Here is a 16,944-nt window from a genome sequence, read left to right as displayed (position 1 = left end):
ACATGACTCAACTATAAGTCTCTCCATATTGTTACAAGCACACATACATATGACTCTACCTTTTCAAATCATCATCATAGCAAAAAGTAATATGTATACAATATTTCTGGAATATAGTGAAACCTAGAAACTGAGACGTAATAAATCTGTTTGAATGATTGCATAACTCCATGGGTAGTGCTTGGGTAAATATATGAGTGCAAGGGTAGTCACTAGGTAATTGCAGGAGAATATGAAAAGTGTCTGACTAATTGCATGAGTGCAGATATAGACATTGTGAGCACGGATACCTGTATAAATAGCAACTGATGGCATAGATGAGTCATTATGTACTGCGAATTTGAATAGATGAGTGCAACAGTAGAGCCTGCATGATTCTATGACTGCAAAAGTAGTGTGTGGGTTTACATGTGTACATAGATACATACTGCATCATTACATGACTGCATAGGTAGTACATAACTAGTGCCTGGGTGATTACATGACTACAGGGATAATATCTGGAGGATTACTGGAATACATAGGAAATTAGTGGGTGATTTCATAAGTTCATAAGTACTACCTGGGTGATTACAGAAGTACTAAGATACTGCCTGAGTGATTACAGGAGTGCAAAGGTAGTGGCTGGGTGATTTCAAAAGTGCATGACTACTGGTTGAGTGGTTGCATAAGTACATGAGTAGTGCCTGCATGATTAAAAAAGTGGAAATATAGTGGCTGACTGATAGAAGTACTGTATATCTAATGCATTCATGATTGCATGAGTACAGGGGTAATGTCTGGGGGATTAAAGGAGTACACAGCTAACACCTGGGTGATTGCATGACTACAAGGGCAATATCTGGGGATTCACATGACTACATAGGAAGTGACTGGGTGATTTTCTAAGTGCATGAGTACTTCTTGGCTGATTGCAGGACTACTGAGGTACTGCCTGAGTGAATAAAGGAGTGCAAAGGTAGTGCCTGGGTAATACCATGACTATTGGCTGAGTGATTACATGAGTACAAGGGTAGTGCCTGCGTGATTGAACAACTGCAACAATAGTGCCTGGGTGATTATAAAAGTGCATGTGTAGTGGCTACGTGTTTGAAAGAGTGCATGGGTAATACCTTAATGATTGCATGAGTGCATAGATAGTGCCTAGCTGATTGCATCAGTGCAGCAGTAATGCCTGAGTGATTACAGCACTGCATATGTAGTGCCTGCATCATTGGAAGACTGTATGGCCAGTACTTGGATATTTTTATAACTGCATGAGTGTTGGGCCTAGCCAAATATAAAGCAGCAGACTATTACATGACTCAACTATAAGTCTCTCCATATTGTTACAAGCACATACATGTGACTCTACCTTTTCAAATCATCATCATAGCAAAAAGAAATATGTATACAATATGGAATATAGTGAAACCTAGAAACTGAGACATAATAAATCTGTTTGAGTGATTGCATAACTCCATGGGTAGTGCCTGGGTGATTGTATGGTTGAATTGGTGGGTGTTACCAGGGTTCACACACAATAGGTCATGACCCAAATGCGGATTGTGGCACAAACCAAAACGGTGGTTTCACCCAGATACCAGCTGAATCAAAGTAATGAGCTGTGTGATTGGTTTTATGCTATTCTGTATATGGATTTCAGGTGTATTTGAATCCCCAAATTCAGTTTTCGACGTCATGTATGCTGAGAAAATGAATACTCGTCTATGGTATTCTTTTCTGCAGCACTAACCATAATTTCTATGGCAAAATGAACCCCCTCATATTGTTCCTTTATAACTAAATGTTTTAAGTGTTACCAGTTTATTCCAATGAAGATGGATTCAGGTGTGCCATAGTTTTGTCATCAGTAAGATTTTTAGCGCTCTAGTTGATTTTTAGAACACTCTGGGAAGCTGCAGTAGAACACAAAGGAATCAACTGACTTGCTGCTCCTGTTGAAGTATAACAGGAAGATATTTGAGATCTCACTTAAAACATGTCCTAATTTTTCTTTTTACAACACTAACCATAATTTCTATGACAAAATCAACCCCTCATTTTGTTCCTTTTTAAATTAAATGTTTTAAGTGTTACCAGTTTATTCCAATCAAGATGGTTTCAGGTGTGCCATAATTTTATCATAAGTAAGACTGTTACCACTCTAGTTGTTCTTTAGAACACTCTGGGAAGCTGCAGTAGAACACAAAGGAATCAACTGACAGTCTCTGCCCTGAGTGGTTACAAAAGTACTAAGGTACTACCTGAGTGATTACAGGAGTGAAAAAAAGGTATTGCCTGGGTGATTTCATAAGTCCATGAGTGCTGGCTGAGTGATCACATAAGTACAAGAGTGGTGCCTGTATGATTGAAAGAGTGGAAAGATAGTTGCTGGCTGAATAAAGCACTGTATTAGTTAATGCATTGGTGATTGCATGAGTACAGAGGTAACGTCTAGTGGTTTAAAGAAGTACACAGGTAACGCCTGGGTGATTTCATGACTACAGGGGTAATATCTTGGGATTTAAATGACTACATAGGAAGTGACTGGGTGATTTTATAACTGCATGGGTACTTCTTAGATGATTGCAGAACTACTCAGGTAGTTCCTGAGAGAATAACAGAGTGCAAATGTAGTGCCTGAGTGATTTCTTAACAGCATGACAGCTGGTTGAGTGATTACATAAGTACAATGGTAGTACCTCTATAATTGAAATAGAGCAACAGTAGTGGCTGGATGATTATATAAGTGCATGAATAGTGGCTACATGATTGAAAGGGAGCATGGGTAATACATTGGCAATTGCATGAGTGCATAGGTAGCGCCTAGGTGATTGTGTGAGTTTAGCAGTAATGCCTGAGAGATTACAACAGTGCATAAGTACTGCCTGGATCATTAGACGACTGCATGGGTAGTACTTGGCTGTTTTTATAACTGCATAAGTGTTGGACCTATCAAAATATAAAGCAGCAGTCTATTACATCACTGAACTACATGTTTCTCCATATTCATAGAAGCTTGCTTACATATGTCTCTACGTTTTCAAACCAACATCATATCTAAAAGAAATATGTATACAATATTTTATAACTCTATGAGTACTGCCTAGTTGATTACAGAAGTACTAAAGTACTACCTGAGTGATTACAGTAGTGTAAAGGTAGTGCCTGGGTGATTTTATAAGGGCATGAGTACTTCTTGGGTGATTATTCAACTACTGAGTTCGTGCCTGAGTGAATAAAGGAGAGTTAACATACTGCCTAGATGAATTCTTATCAACATAGGTAGAGCCTGCATGATTGCATGACTGCAGGGATAGTACATAAGTAGTGCCTGGGTGATTGCATAACTGCAGGGGTAATATCTGAGGGATTACTGGAATACATAGAAAGTAAATGGATGACTTTATAAGTCCATAAGTACTGCCTGGATGATTACAAAAGTATTAAGGCACTACCTGAGTGATTACAGGAGTGCAAAGGTAGTGCCTGGGTAATTTTATAAGTGCATGAGTACTGGCTGAGTGATTACATAAGTACAAGAGCAGTGCCTGCGTGATTGAAAGATTGGAAAGATAGTGGCTGGCTGAATGAAGCACTGTATACCTAATGCATTGGTGATTGCATGAGTACAGAGGTCTCATCTAGGGGATTAAAGAAGTACTTAGGTAACGCCTGGGTGATTGCATGACTACAGGGGTAATATTAGGGCATTTACATGACTTCATAGGAAGTGTCTGGGTGATTTTGTAATTGCATAGGTACTTCTCGGGTGATTGCAGGAATACTCAGATTGTGCCTGAATGAATAAAGGAGTACAAAGGTAGTGCCTGAGTGATTTCTTAACAGCATGACTACTGGCTGAGTGATTACATAAGTATAAGTACAAGGATAGTACCTCCGTGATTGAAATAGTGCAATGGCAGTGGCTGGGTGATTATATAAGTGCATGAGTAGTGGCTACATGATTAAATGAGTGCATGGGTGATACCATGGTAATTGTATGAGTGTATAGGTATTGCGAGGGTGATTGCATGAATGTAGCACTAATGCCTGAGTGATTACAACAGTGCATATGTAGTGTCTGGATCATTAGAAGAGTGCATGGGTAGCACTTGGCTGTTTTTTAACTGCATAAGTGTTGGGCCTAGCAAAATATATAGCAGCATACCATTACATCACTGAAATATAAGTCTCTCCATTTTGTTAGAAGCATGCATACATATGTCTCTACGTTTTCAAACCAACATCATATCAAAAAGAAATATGTATACAATATTTCTGGAATATAGTGACACTTACACACTAAAACATATAACAGAACTGCCTAGGTGATCATTGAACTACTACCTGAGTGTTTACAGGAGTGCAAAGATAGTGACTGGATGATTTTAAAATACATGAGTACTGGCTGAGTGATTACATAAGTATAAAAGTAGTGCCTGCATGATTGAAAGAGTGGAAAGACAGTGGCTGGCTGATTGAAGCACTGTATACCTAATGTGTTAGTGATTGCATGAGTACAGGGGTAATATCTGGGGATTTACATGACTACATAGGAAGTGACTAGGTGATTTTATAAGTGCATGGGTACTTCCTGGCTGATTACAGGACTACTGAGGTACTGCCTAAGTGAATAAAGGAGTGCAAAGGTAGTGCCTGGGTGATTTCATAACACCATGACTGCTGGCTGAGTGAATACATGAGTACAAGGGCAGTGCCTCCGTGATTGAAGGACTGCAACAATAGTGCCTGGGTGATTATATAAGTGCATGAGTAGTGGCTACATGTTTGAAAGAGTGCATGGGTAATACTTTGCTGATTGCATGAGTGCATAGATAGTGCCTAGATGATTGCATCAGTGCAGCAGTAATGCCTGAGTGATTACAGCACTGCAAATGTAGTGCCTGCATCATTGGAAGACTTTGATATTTTTTATAACTGCATGAGTGTTGGGCCTAGCCAAATATAAAGCAGCAGACTATTACATGACTCAACTATAAGTCTCTCCATATAGTTACAAGCACTCATACATATGACTCTACCTTTTCAAATCATCATCATAACAAAAAGAAATATGTGTACAATATTTCTGGAAATAAAGTGAAACCTATAAACTGAGACATGTAATAAATCTGTTAGAATGATTGCATAACTCCATGGGTAGTGCTTGGGTAATTATATGAGTGCAAGGGTAGTCACTAGGTAATTGCAGGTGAATATGTAAAGTGTCTGACTAATTGCATCAGTGTAGATATAGACATTGAGAGCACGGATACCTGTATAAATAGCAACTGAAGGCATAGATGAGTCATTATGGACTGCAAATGTGAATAGATGTGTACAACAGTAGAGCCTGCATGATTATATGACTGCAAGAGTAGTGTGTGGGTTATTACATGTGTGCATAGATGCATACTGCATCATTACATGACTGCATAGGTAGTACATAACCAGTGCCTGGGTGATTACATGACTACAGGGGTAATATCTGGAGGATTACTGGAATACATAGGACATTAGTAGGTGATTTCATCAGCTCATGAGTACTACCTGAGTGATTACAGAAGTACTAAGATACTGCCTGAGTGATTACAGGAGTGCAAAGGTAGTGGCTGGGTGATTTCAAAAGTGCATGACTACTGGTTGAGTGGTTACATAAGTACAAGAGTAGTGCCTACGTGATTGAAAACGTGGAAATATAGTGGCTGACTGATAGAAGTACTGTATATCTAATGCATTCATGATTGTATGAGTACAGGGGTAATGTCTGGGGGATTAAAGAAGTACATAGCTAACACCTGGGTGATTGCATGACTACAAGGGTAGTATCTGGGGATTCACATGACTACATAGGAAGTGACTGGGGGATTTTCTAAGTGCATGAGTACTTCTTGGCTGATTGCAGGATTACTGAGGTACAGCCTGAGTGAATAAAGGAGTGCAAAGGTAGTGCCTGGGTGATTTCATGACAACATGACTATTGGTTGAGTGATTACATGAGTACAAGGGTAGTGCCTCCGTGATTGAACGACTGCAACAATAGTGCCTGGGTGATTATAAAAGTGCATGAGTTGTGGCTATGTGTTTGAAAGAGTGCATCGGTAATACCTTAATGATTGCACGAGTGCATAGATAGTGCCTAGCTGATTGCATCAGTGCAGCAGTAATGTCTGAGTGATTACAGCACTGCATATGTAGTGCCTGCATCATTGGAAGACTGCATGGCGAGTACTTGGATATTTTTATAACTGCATGAGTGTTTGGCCTAGCCAAATATAGAGCAGCAGACTATTACATGACTCAACTATAAGTCTCTCCATATTGTTACAAGCACACATACATATGACTCTACCTTTTCAAATCATCATCATAGCAAAAAGAAATATGTATACAATATTTCTGGAATATAGTGAAACCTAGAAACCGAGACGTAATAAATCTGTTTGAATGATTGCATAACTCCATGGGTAGTGCTTGGGTAAATATATGAGTGCAAGGGTAGTCACTAGGTAATTGCAGGAGAATATGAAAAGTGTCTGACTAATGGCATGAGTGCAGATATAGACATTGTGAGCACGGATACCTGTATAAATAGCAACTGATGGCATAGATGAGTCATTATGTACTGCGAATTTGAATAGATGAGTGCAACAGTAGAGCCTGCATGATTCTATGACTGCAAGAGTAGTGTGTGGGTTTACATGTGTACATAGATACATACTGCATCATTACATGACTGCATAGGTAGTACATAACTAGTGCCTGGGTGATTATATGACTACAGGGATAATATCTGGAGGATTACTGGAATACATAGGAAATTAGTGGGTGATTTCATAAGTTCATAAGTACTACCTGGGTGATTACAGAAGTACTAAGATACTGCCTGAGTGATTACAGGAGTGCAAAGGTAGTGGCTGGGTGATTTCAAAAGTGCATGACTACTGGTTGAGTGGTTGCATAAGTACAAGAGTAGTGCCTGTGTGATTAAAAAAGTGGAAATATAGTGGCTGACTCATAGAAGTACTGTATATCTAATGCATTCATGATTGCATGAGTACAGGGGTAATGTCTGGGGGATTAAAGGAGTACATAGCTAACACCTGGGTGATTGCATGAATACAAGGGCAATATCTGGGGATTCACATGACTACATAGGAAGTGACTGGGTGATTTTCTAAGTGCATGAGTACTTCTTGGCTGATTGCAGGACTACTGAGGTACTGCCTGAGTGAATAAAGGAGTGCAAAGGTAGTGCCTGGGTAATACCATGACTATTGGCTGAGTGATTACATGAGTACAAGGGTAGTGCCTGCGTGATTGAACAACTGCAACAATAGTGCCTGGGTGATTATAAAAGTGCATGTGTAGTGGCTACGTGTTTGAAAGAGTGCATGGGTAATACCTTAATGATTGCATGAGTGCATAGATAGTGCCTAGCTGATTGCATCAGTGTAGCAGTAATGCCTGAATGATTACAGCACTGCATATGTAGTGCCTGCATCATTGGAAGACTGTATGGCCAGTACTTGGATATTTTTATAACTGCATGAGTGTTGGGCCTAGCCAAATATAAAGCAGCAGACTATTACATGACTCAACTATAAGTCTCTCCATATTGTTACAAGCACACATACATATGACTCTATCTTTTCAAATCATCATCATAGCAAAAAGAAATATGTATACAATATGGAATATAGTGAAACCTAGAAACTGAGACGTAATACATCTGTTTGAGTGATTGCATAACTCCATGGGTAGTGCCTGGGTGATTGTATGGTTGAATTGGTGGGTGTTACCATGGTTCACACACAATAGGTCATGACCCAAATGCGGATTGTGGCACAAACCAAAACGGTGGTTTCACCCAGATACCAGCTGAATCAAAGTAATGAGCTGTGTGATTGGTTTTATGCTATTCTGTATATGGATTTCAGGTGTATTTGAATCCCCAAATTCAGTTTTCGACGTCATGTATGCTGAGAAAATGAATACTCGTCTGTGGTATTCTTTTCTGCAGCACTAACCATAATTTCTATGGCAAAATGAACCCCCTCATATTGTTCCTTTATAACTAAATGTTTTAAGTGTTACCAGTTTATTCCAATGAAGATGGATTCAGGTGTGCCATAGTTTTGTCGTAAGTAAGATTTTTAGCGCTCTAGTTGATTTTTAGAACACTCTGGGAAGCTGCAGTAGAACACAAAGGAATCAACTGACCTGCTGCTCCTGTTGAAGTATAACAGGAAGATATTTGAGATCTCACTTAAAACATGTCCTAATTTTTCTTTTTACAGCACTAACCATAATTTCTATGACAAAATCAACCCCTCATTTTGTTCCTTTTTAAATTAAATGTTTTAAGTGTTACCAGTTTATTCCAATCAAGATGGTTTCAGGTGTGCCATAATTTTATCATAAGTAAGACTGTTACCACTCTAGTTGTTCTTTAGAACACTCTGGGAAGCTGCAGTAGAACACAAAGGAATCAACTGACAGTCTCTGCCCTTCTTGGATGTACATGTTTTACTGAGAATGTCAGACTTCATTCTCACATGACTGAGAAAGATAATGTGAAACTACAGAAAATATGCTCTCATTTTACCTTCTGGAGCACCTTCCAAACCTCTATAGGACAAGCATGAGAAAATAGTTTTCTCTCAAACATGATTCATGATATCCCAGCAGAAGGTTTTTTCACAGGGTAAAATCACCTTAGAACACACCACAATTCCTAAAATTAGTATGGTACCATCAACAAATGAATTCTAATGTAACTAAAGTCTGTTATCACCCTTTATAGTTCTCCTTTTGGTGACCCTCAAAACCTTCTATTCACTACAGTGCAATTTAATGGGGTGCTATCATGTATATTGGTCCCAAGTTGGCTGCCGGCAATTCCAGGATGAAGTGCTGACAGCCAATCAGATCTTACGATGAGATGTGTGGTTAGACTCCATCCAGATATCGATATTTTTATATTTTTGAATTTCTTAGAAACTACTGAATGGATTTGCACCATTTAAGAAAAAAGCACGCTTTCCAGACCAAGACCTACATTTTTGCCAATTATCTTGTAATTCCATTCAGCAGGGCTGTAACCTGTTTCAAAATACCTATGGAAATTGACATGAGGAAAACGGGCTTTGGGACGGGGAATTTTCTCGCCCCCGCTTGATGAATCACCCTGAAACTTTCAACAGAGGAGTTTACCAGTTCGCCCCATTAGTTTTGTAAATTCCGTGAAGATTCGTCAACCGGCGCCTAAGATATTGGCAAAAGAAAAAATGCTTTTTGAATAGAAACAAGGTGCTAACTATAACTACCTACTGGCAACTGCCAGTAGGTAGTATATAAATATATATATATATCCTGTTTCGCTGCTTTCTTCAATCACCAATCTCCGCGATATGAAGCAGGCACGGACCACATTTACGTGCAGAATTGTTTTATTTTGCTAGTCGGCCATGACGCGTTTGACCTTGATCACATGACAACGCTTGTTGGCTTCAGCCACCATTTTATAGTATTTAAAGTGCTAGTCCTTAGTGCAAAACGGAATGGAAAGCAACAAAATCCTCGAACATGGAAAATGAGGAAATACTTAATATGTAAACTTGTATACATTATTCAGTTTATACTCGCTTTAGTGCAAATGGTCTAATATCAGATTTAAATATTCATAAAAACATAAATGCAAAATTTAAATCAATTTAAAAGCACTTTAAGACACATTAATAAATAGTTGTACATAGGTACATAAAATTCAAATATGGTCAATTTGCTAAAAAAAAAGACCTGATAAAATATTGTACAAGTAAACAGATAAAGTGCTAATGTTTCAAGTCTGATAATGTTTTGATTATACTAGCGTAAATGCATGTTAACGTTGTCCTAGTTCAAATAACTTGTGGAATGATATGGACGTTAGCCGAAAATGTTGCTTAGCTTTCCATTAATTTAGTTACAAATTTGTGCAGTGCAAAAAGAGCGTGCTGGATAGATGAACTAAGAATGTAAGAATTAAAATAAGAACTTTTTTTAGTGATTTAAATAATATACAAATTATGTGTGCCACCTATTTGGTTTTATTTATCTTGTTAGCGGGGCATAAAAATGGGAGTCTAAGTTGATTGTATTTTGACTCTTGTAACAGCATCGACATATTGTAGTGATTTCTCCATGTGAGCTGGTAACTTCATCCTGATGGAGAATAAAATTATGGTTATAACAAAGGGGATGATCAACTATTGTGCCTGCCAAAAATTTGAATAGTGGTTGGATTACTGGGTTATTTGTAATCGGAGACATGAAAACTTATAAGAACCTAAAGTCCCTGTATGTCTAACGCATGAAAAAGTATCAGCAATTCAAATGCAGGTATAAAGATCCTCTGTGGCATTGAGGCCACCCGGTATTTTACTGTCGAGGTTTAAAATGTACCGGGTTTCTAGTTTGCGTAATGAAGCTCCTCTGTCACCTCCTCTTCTGTTTTTTGGTACTGCATCTATGAGGTAGTAGGACAAATGTTTAGGGTCGCTGTTATGGGTCTCTTGAAAATGTCTAGCAACTGGATAGGAAGGGTCTCTATTGATAATGGCTCTAAGATGTTGCAGGATTCTTTTGTTGGCAGGAAGTTTGGTGCTACCTACGTATTTGAGATTACATGTACATTCAAGAATGTATACCGCATAGTCGGTTTTGCAGTGTAACGCTTGGTTTATTTCCACTTCTTTTTCACTGAAAGGTGTTTTGAACGATTTCCTGCTTGTGCCATGAATATATATATATATATTATCTACTGGCGGTCGCCAGTAGGTAGTTATAGTTAGGACCTATTTTCTATAGGAAATCCGCAACATTCTATTTGGAATACCGTTGACGCCGATTGACGAATCTTCGTGAAAGTTTCCAAACTTTTGGCCAGCACCGGTCCGCTTCTGTCCTGAAAATTTCACGGTGATTTGTCAAGCGGGGGCTGAGAAAAAAGGGGGGTCCCAAAACGCGTTTCCCTATGCATTTTCCCATGGGACCTGTTGAGGCAGCTACAGCCCGAACTGCTGAATGGAAATTCCCCAAATTTGGCAAAGAGGTAGTCCTCAGTTCAGACTCATGCCTTTTGCTTAAATGGTGTAAATCCGTTCAGTAGTTCCTGATAATATTACAGTTAAAAAGATAGATATATCTGGGCGGAGCCTAACCACACATCTCATCGTGAGATCTGATTGGCTGTCAGTACTTCATCCAAGAAGTGTTGGCAGTCATCTTGGGACTAATATACATGATAGCACCTCATTAAAACGCATTGCAGTTAATAGAAGGTTTTAAGACTTTAGTTACATTATAAATAATTTGTTGATTGTACCATACTCATTTTAGGAATTGTGGTGTGTTCTAAGGTGATTTTACCATGTGAAAAAGCCTCCTGCTGTGATATCATGAATCATGTTTGAGAGAAAACTATTTTCTCATGCTTTTCCCACAGAGGTTTGGAAGGTGATCTATAAGCTAAACTGAGAGCATATTTTCTGTAAATTCACATTATCTTTCTCAGTCATGTGAGAATGAAGTCTGAAATTCTCAGTAAAACATGTACATCCAACAAGGGCAGAGACTGTCAGTTGATTCCTTTGTGTTCTACTGCCGCTTACCAGAGTATTCTAAAGAACAACTAGAGCGCTAACAGTCCTACTTATGACAAACGTATTGCACACCTGAAGCCATCTTCATTGGAATAAAGTGGTAACACTTAAAACATTTAATTTACAAAGGAACAAAATGAGGGGGTTCCTTTTGCCATAGAAATTATGATTAGTGCTGCAGAAAGAAAAATTAGGGCACATTTTGACTTCTCAAATCCTCCTCTATTTCATAAAAAAATTCTGACATGCAGACTGAAACATGCACTTTGAATACCAGCAGCAGACTTCGCTGGTGAGCAGTAGCTCTACTACAGTGATCTAATGAGCAACTAGAGTGCTAACATTCAGAATTTATGGCAAAAGTTTGACACATCTGAATGTCTTCTTGATGGAACCAAAGTAAAAAACTGAGAGTATTTCCTACTGAGGAGACTGCAGTAAATGAGGGAATTAGGAAACTTCATAACAAATAAATCTCCCAAGATGGCCACTAGAGACAAAAGAGCCCAATTGTAGCCCAAATATCACCCAGATGTAGCCCAAGTATAGCACAATGACAGAATGTCCCAGAGTGTTCCTGAGAACAACTAGAGCACTTACTGTCTTACTTATGACAAAAGTATGGCACACCTGAAGCCCCCTTGATTGGAATAAACTGGTAACACTTACAACATTTAATTTAAAAAGGAACACAATGAGGGGGTTCATTTTGCCATAGAAATTATGATTAGTGCCGAAGAAAGAAAAATGAGGGCACAATTTGAGTGACTTCTCAAATCCTCCTCTATTTCATTAAAAAATTCTGATATGCAGACTGAAACATGCACTTTTAATACCAGCAGCAGACTTCTGTGGTGAGCAGTAGCTTTCCTACAGTGATCTAATGAGCAACTAGAGTGCTAACATTCAGAATTTATGGCAAATGTGTGACATATCTGAATACCTTCTTGATGGAATCAAAGTAAAAAACTGAAAGCATGTCCTACTGAGGAGACTGCAGTAAATGAGGAAATTAGGAAACTTCATAACAAATAAATCTCCCAAGATGGCCACCAGAGACAAAAGAGACCAAATGCAGCACAACTATCACCCAGATGTAGCCCACATGTAGCCCAATGACAGAAGTGTGCAACACTTATTTTGTGTGTATTTGCAGTTTTATATAGAGCAGACTTGTCAGGTATTGGAGTGCTTTACATGAGCAATGGTTACATCACACAAGATCAAATTCATTTTGGGTGTAGACATGGGGAGATCAAGTGATTTGACCAGAATCACAGAATGTTGAGCTGAAGCAGATACTCCAATCTGGTTCCCCAGTTGCAAAGTCTGCAGCTCTGAAAGTAACACCACACCCTCTCCCCTAAGTGCAACATTTAATCAAGTGGTCAACTGGATAAAAAAACATAAGGATTGCAAATAATTTAAAAGTTCTTTGTCGCTATTTGAAAACTCAGAAAATATGTCCTCATTTCAGTTTTTTAGAGCACTAACCATAATTTTGATGCAAATAAGACCCTCTCATATATGTAATTTCTAAAGGAAATGCTCTAGGTATTACAGTTTTGATTACATCAAGATGACGTCAGGCGTTCCACACTTTTGTAATAAATATAGAATGTTAGCAATCTAGTTGTTCATTGGGATACTGTTGAGAGGCAGAGGCCAGGGGCACGAACTCTGAAAATTGAAGGCAGGTAGGAGAGTGAAGAGGCAACAATTTGACCACACTGGGCAGGCAGGAAGGGCAGTGGCAGCACAACAGACTATGGAGGGCAGTGGAAAGGGGGGCAGGGGCAACAGACCAGCAATACAGGACTGGCAAGAGAGGCAGTGGCAATATAATAGACCATTGTGGGCAGAAGGAAGAGGCAGTGGTAGTACAACCATACATGCCAATAGACCCGTTTCAGCCAGGAAACGACCAATGTTTTTAAGCTCAAATGGGCATTATTTGATCTGTCTCCTGTCTACAATCTCCTCTTTTTCAATGTAACTCAAAGGGGAAAATCAAAACCCCAGACTTTTTTCAAAATCTCCCTCTTACCAAGTTCAAAATGTTCGCAAGTATGGTACATTGGCTCATGGTAGGTAGGAGGAATTGGGGTAGGGACATGGACTCGGATAACAGAGTACAGGAGGGACATAGAGAGGTGCAGCTAACTGACCCTACAGGGCAGGTATCAGGGTTTGCAGCAGCACAATACACTACACAGGGCATGCGGGACGGGAGTGCAGCACAACAATCCATAGAGAGCAATAGGGAGGGGACAGGACCATGCACATGAACAACAGAGAACAGAGGGGAAAGAGGCAATGGTAGCTAGCTGACCATAATGGACAGACAGGAGAGAAAGCTGCAGTGCAACAGACCATAAAGGGCAGGAGGGACGGATCAGGTGCATTACAATGGAACAGACAAGCCAGGAGGGAGGGAATAGGGGTCTGCACATGGAAACAGAGGGCTGGGGGCAAGGGGGCAGGGCAGGAGCAGCACGATGACCATGGAGGTCAGGCAGGATGGGCACTAGAAACAAGACACACCATGGAGAGCAGCAGTGAGACTATGATGGCATACACACAGACCATGGAGGTAAGGTGGGAGGGGGTCAGGGGCAGCTAGCTGACCATACAGGGAAGGTGGGAGGGGCAATGGCAGCACAGAAGACCATGCATGGCAAGCGGGAGGGTTAGTGGCAGCACAATGGCTATGATGGGCAAGAAGGGGGGTGCAGGGGCATGGACAAAGGACCATGGAGGATAGAAGGGAGGGTCAGGACCTGGGCACAGCCAAGAGAGTTCAGGGGAAGGGGCCTCACAACAGACCGTGTGGGGCAGGCAGGAGGAGCAGTTGCAGCACAACAGACCAGGGAGGGCAGAAGGGTGTGGCAGTAAAATGGACCATGCAGGACAGGAGGAAGGGGATAGGGGCATGGCATGTGGACCGTCAGGGTGGAGGTGGCAGGGACAGATTACAGTCATCTGACAATGCTAGGCAGGTGGGAGGGGAGTGGCAGCTCAACAGAACACTCAGAGTAGATAGGAGTGGCAAGTCCATGGAACATGATGGGCAAAAAGGATGGAGCAGGGGCATGCATAAAGACATCGGAGAGCAGGGGAAAGGAGAATAGGGGCAGCAAGCTAAGCACAGAGGCTAAGCAGGAGGTCAATGATGGGCCATAGAATTGGGCAATGGAGGGCAGGAGGAGTGGACTGGTACATCATGCTAAATGGAGGGCAGTGGCAGCACATCAGACCATGCATGGCAGGAGGGAGGAGGCTAGTCCATGGATTCAGACAACAGAGGATAGGGAGGAGGTGGATGGGGCAGCAAGCTAACTGTTCAGAGAAGGTGGGTATTAGGAACTTTATTGTTTTGAAAATGTGTGTCTGTGTGAACTACTTAAAATATGAACAAGTATACAGTATAATCTCACTTTTATTCAGGAAGAAGAGGACGTTTGTGTCTGTGACTCCGGGCTCACTTGGCGGAAATACCCCCTGACCCTCCACCCCATCGCAAAATGTAATGCCTGTGAAAAGGGTAGGTGGACGCAGTGTTATATAGAACATAGTCCTGAGAGCACCATTGAAAATGAAAACTAGAAATAGTATATGGTTTAAACTAAGCACCAAAAAGTGTGATATAAGATGAACCAGGGCGTGAAATATAATATGCAATACATTGTGCGCAATGACAGATTCATTGGAGAGCGCGAGATAGCACAGGCACTAGCGCGTGCTATGCGATATGCGCCTTGGAGTGTAATATGCACAGGGCAGTGTTGTGTAACCTAACTAGTCTCTGAAGTTGTAATATAAAATATGTGGTCGGGAGTGTAATGTTGCATATGCACTGTGACAAAGATATGGATCCCAGATTGTAATATGTCTGGCATAGCACTGTGCATTATAAAATAGGCATCAAGGAAGGCACGTTAGATGGGGCAATATAACCCGTGCAAAGGCAATTGTGGCATGACATTTTCACGGGGTGGTGTTACAGTGCACATGGACTAGAGAGTGTCATAGCACACGCACTAGCTAGTGGAATACAACACAGAGGTGTGTGGCACTCGGCGGGCACTGGTGGGTGTAACACAGCATTGGGCTCAGCCAGGAGCAGGCTGTGACTCTCAAGTGAGGTTCGTCTCCTTTCCAGAGAGTAAAATAAAAAGTATTACACATCTGGCGGTGGATGTGTGTTTTATTAACCGTGAGGGGGGTTTCTTGCATAGTTTGGTCGAATTTTTGTCAAATCCCCTTTGAATGGCTTGATGTGCGTGTGTATTAAATGTGCCCATCAATAGCTACCCATGTTTGTATAAATAAACAAAAAGGGTGTCTACTTGGAGAGTACCCACCAGCAGGGGCGCCGGGATTAGGCACGGTCAGGCGTCAGACATGTCAGAGCTTCACTAGTGGTGTAAATACATTCCACGCGGATTCATTGTATGCATAGTCGCCTTTTAATGAATATCACGCAAATCGTCATGGTGATAGGTACATACGGTTTGTCCAGCATGTCCTAGGTGTTTCTATAAATATATATATTTTTTAAATAATAAAAAACAAAGGCCGGCCCCGGGGGATGGGGTCCCTGGGGCCATAAGTGACCTGAGGAGGGGGGCAACGCAGCCCCCCTCCTAAAGATTTTTTTTTAAAAAGGCCATGACCTGGGGGTTGGGGTGCCCGGGGCCGAATAAGGCCTTGGGAGGGGGGCCCCCTTCCAAATTTATTTTTTTCAACAAAAAAAATTAGGGTGCAGGCCCTGGGGGTTGGGGTCCCCAGGGCCAAAAAATTAGAAAAAGAAGGGGGTCCACACAGAGATCCTTCTTAAAAAAATAAAATAAATTAAAGACCGGCATCGCGCCGGAGGCCACGCCCCCTCCTTACAGCACTCTGCAAACGCGCCCCCTGGCCAGTTGTAAGTTGGGGAATTAATTCCCCTTCAATACTGAGCGCCCTTTTTTACACCTCTATGCAACACAGCTCTGTGGCGCTTACTGGAGGTACCTAGTGGGCTAGTTTGACTCTAGGGACCCTTAGGATTCAAGGGGACTTAATCTTCCAACTTAAAACGGCCACAGGGCGTGTTTACACAGTGGGGAAGGGAGGGGACGGGGCCTGAGGTGACATGTGCAAACACGCCATATGGCACATTTTAAGTTGGGGAAATAATTCCCCTTCAATCCTGAGGGCCCCTGGGGGCTAACTAGCCCACCAGGTGCTTCCAGTAAGAGCCACTGAGCTGCGTTGCAGAGAGGTGGTCCAGGCCGTGCCACTTTTTACACCTCTCTGCAACGCAGCTCTG

The sequence above is a fragment of the Triturus cristatus genome, chromosome 5_2 (assembly GCF_964204655.1).
Source record: "Triturus cristatus chromosome 5_2, aTriCri1.1, whole genome shotgun sequence".
NCBI classification, from domain to species: domain Eukaryota; kingdom Metazoa; phylum Chordata; class Amphibia; order Caudata; family Salamandridae; genus Triturus; species Triturus cristatus.
This window is presented reverse-complemented; position numbering follows the sequence as displayed.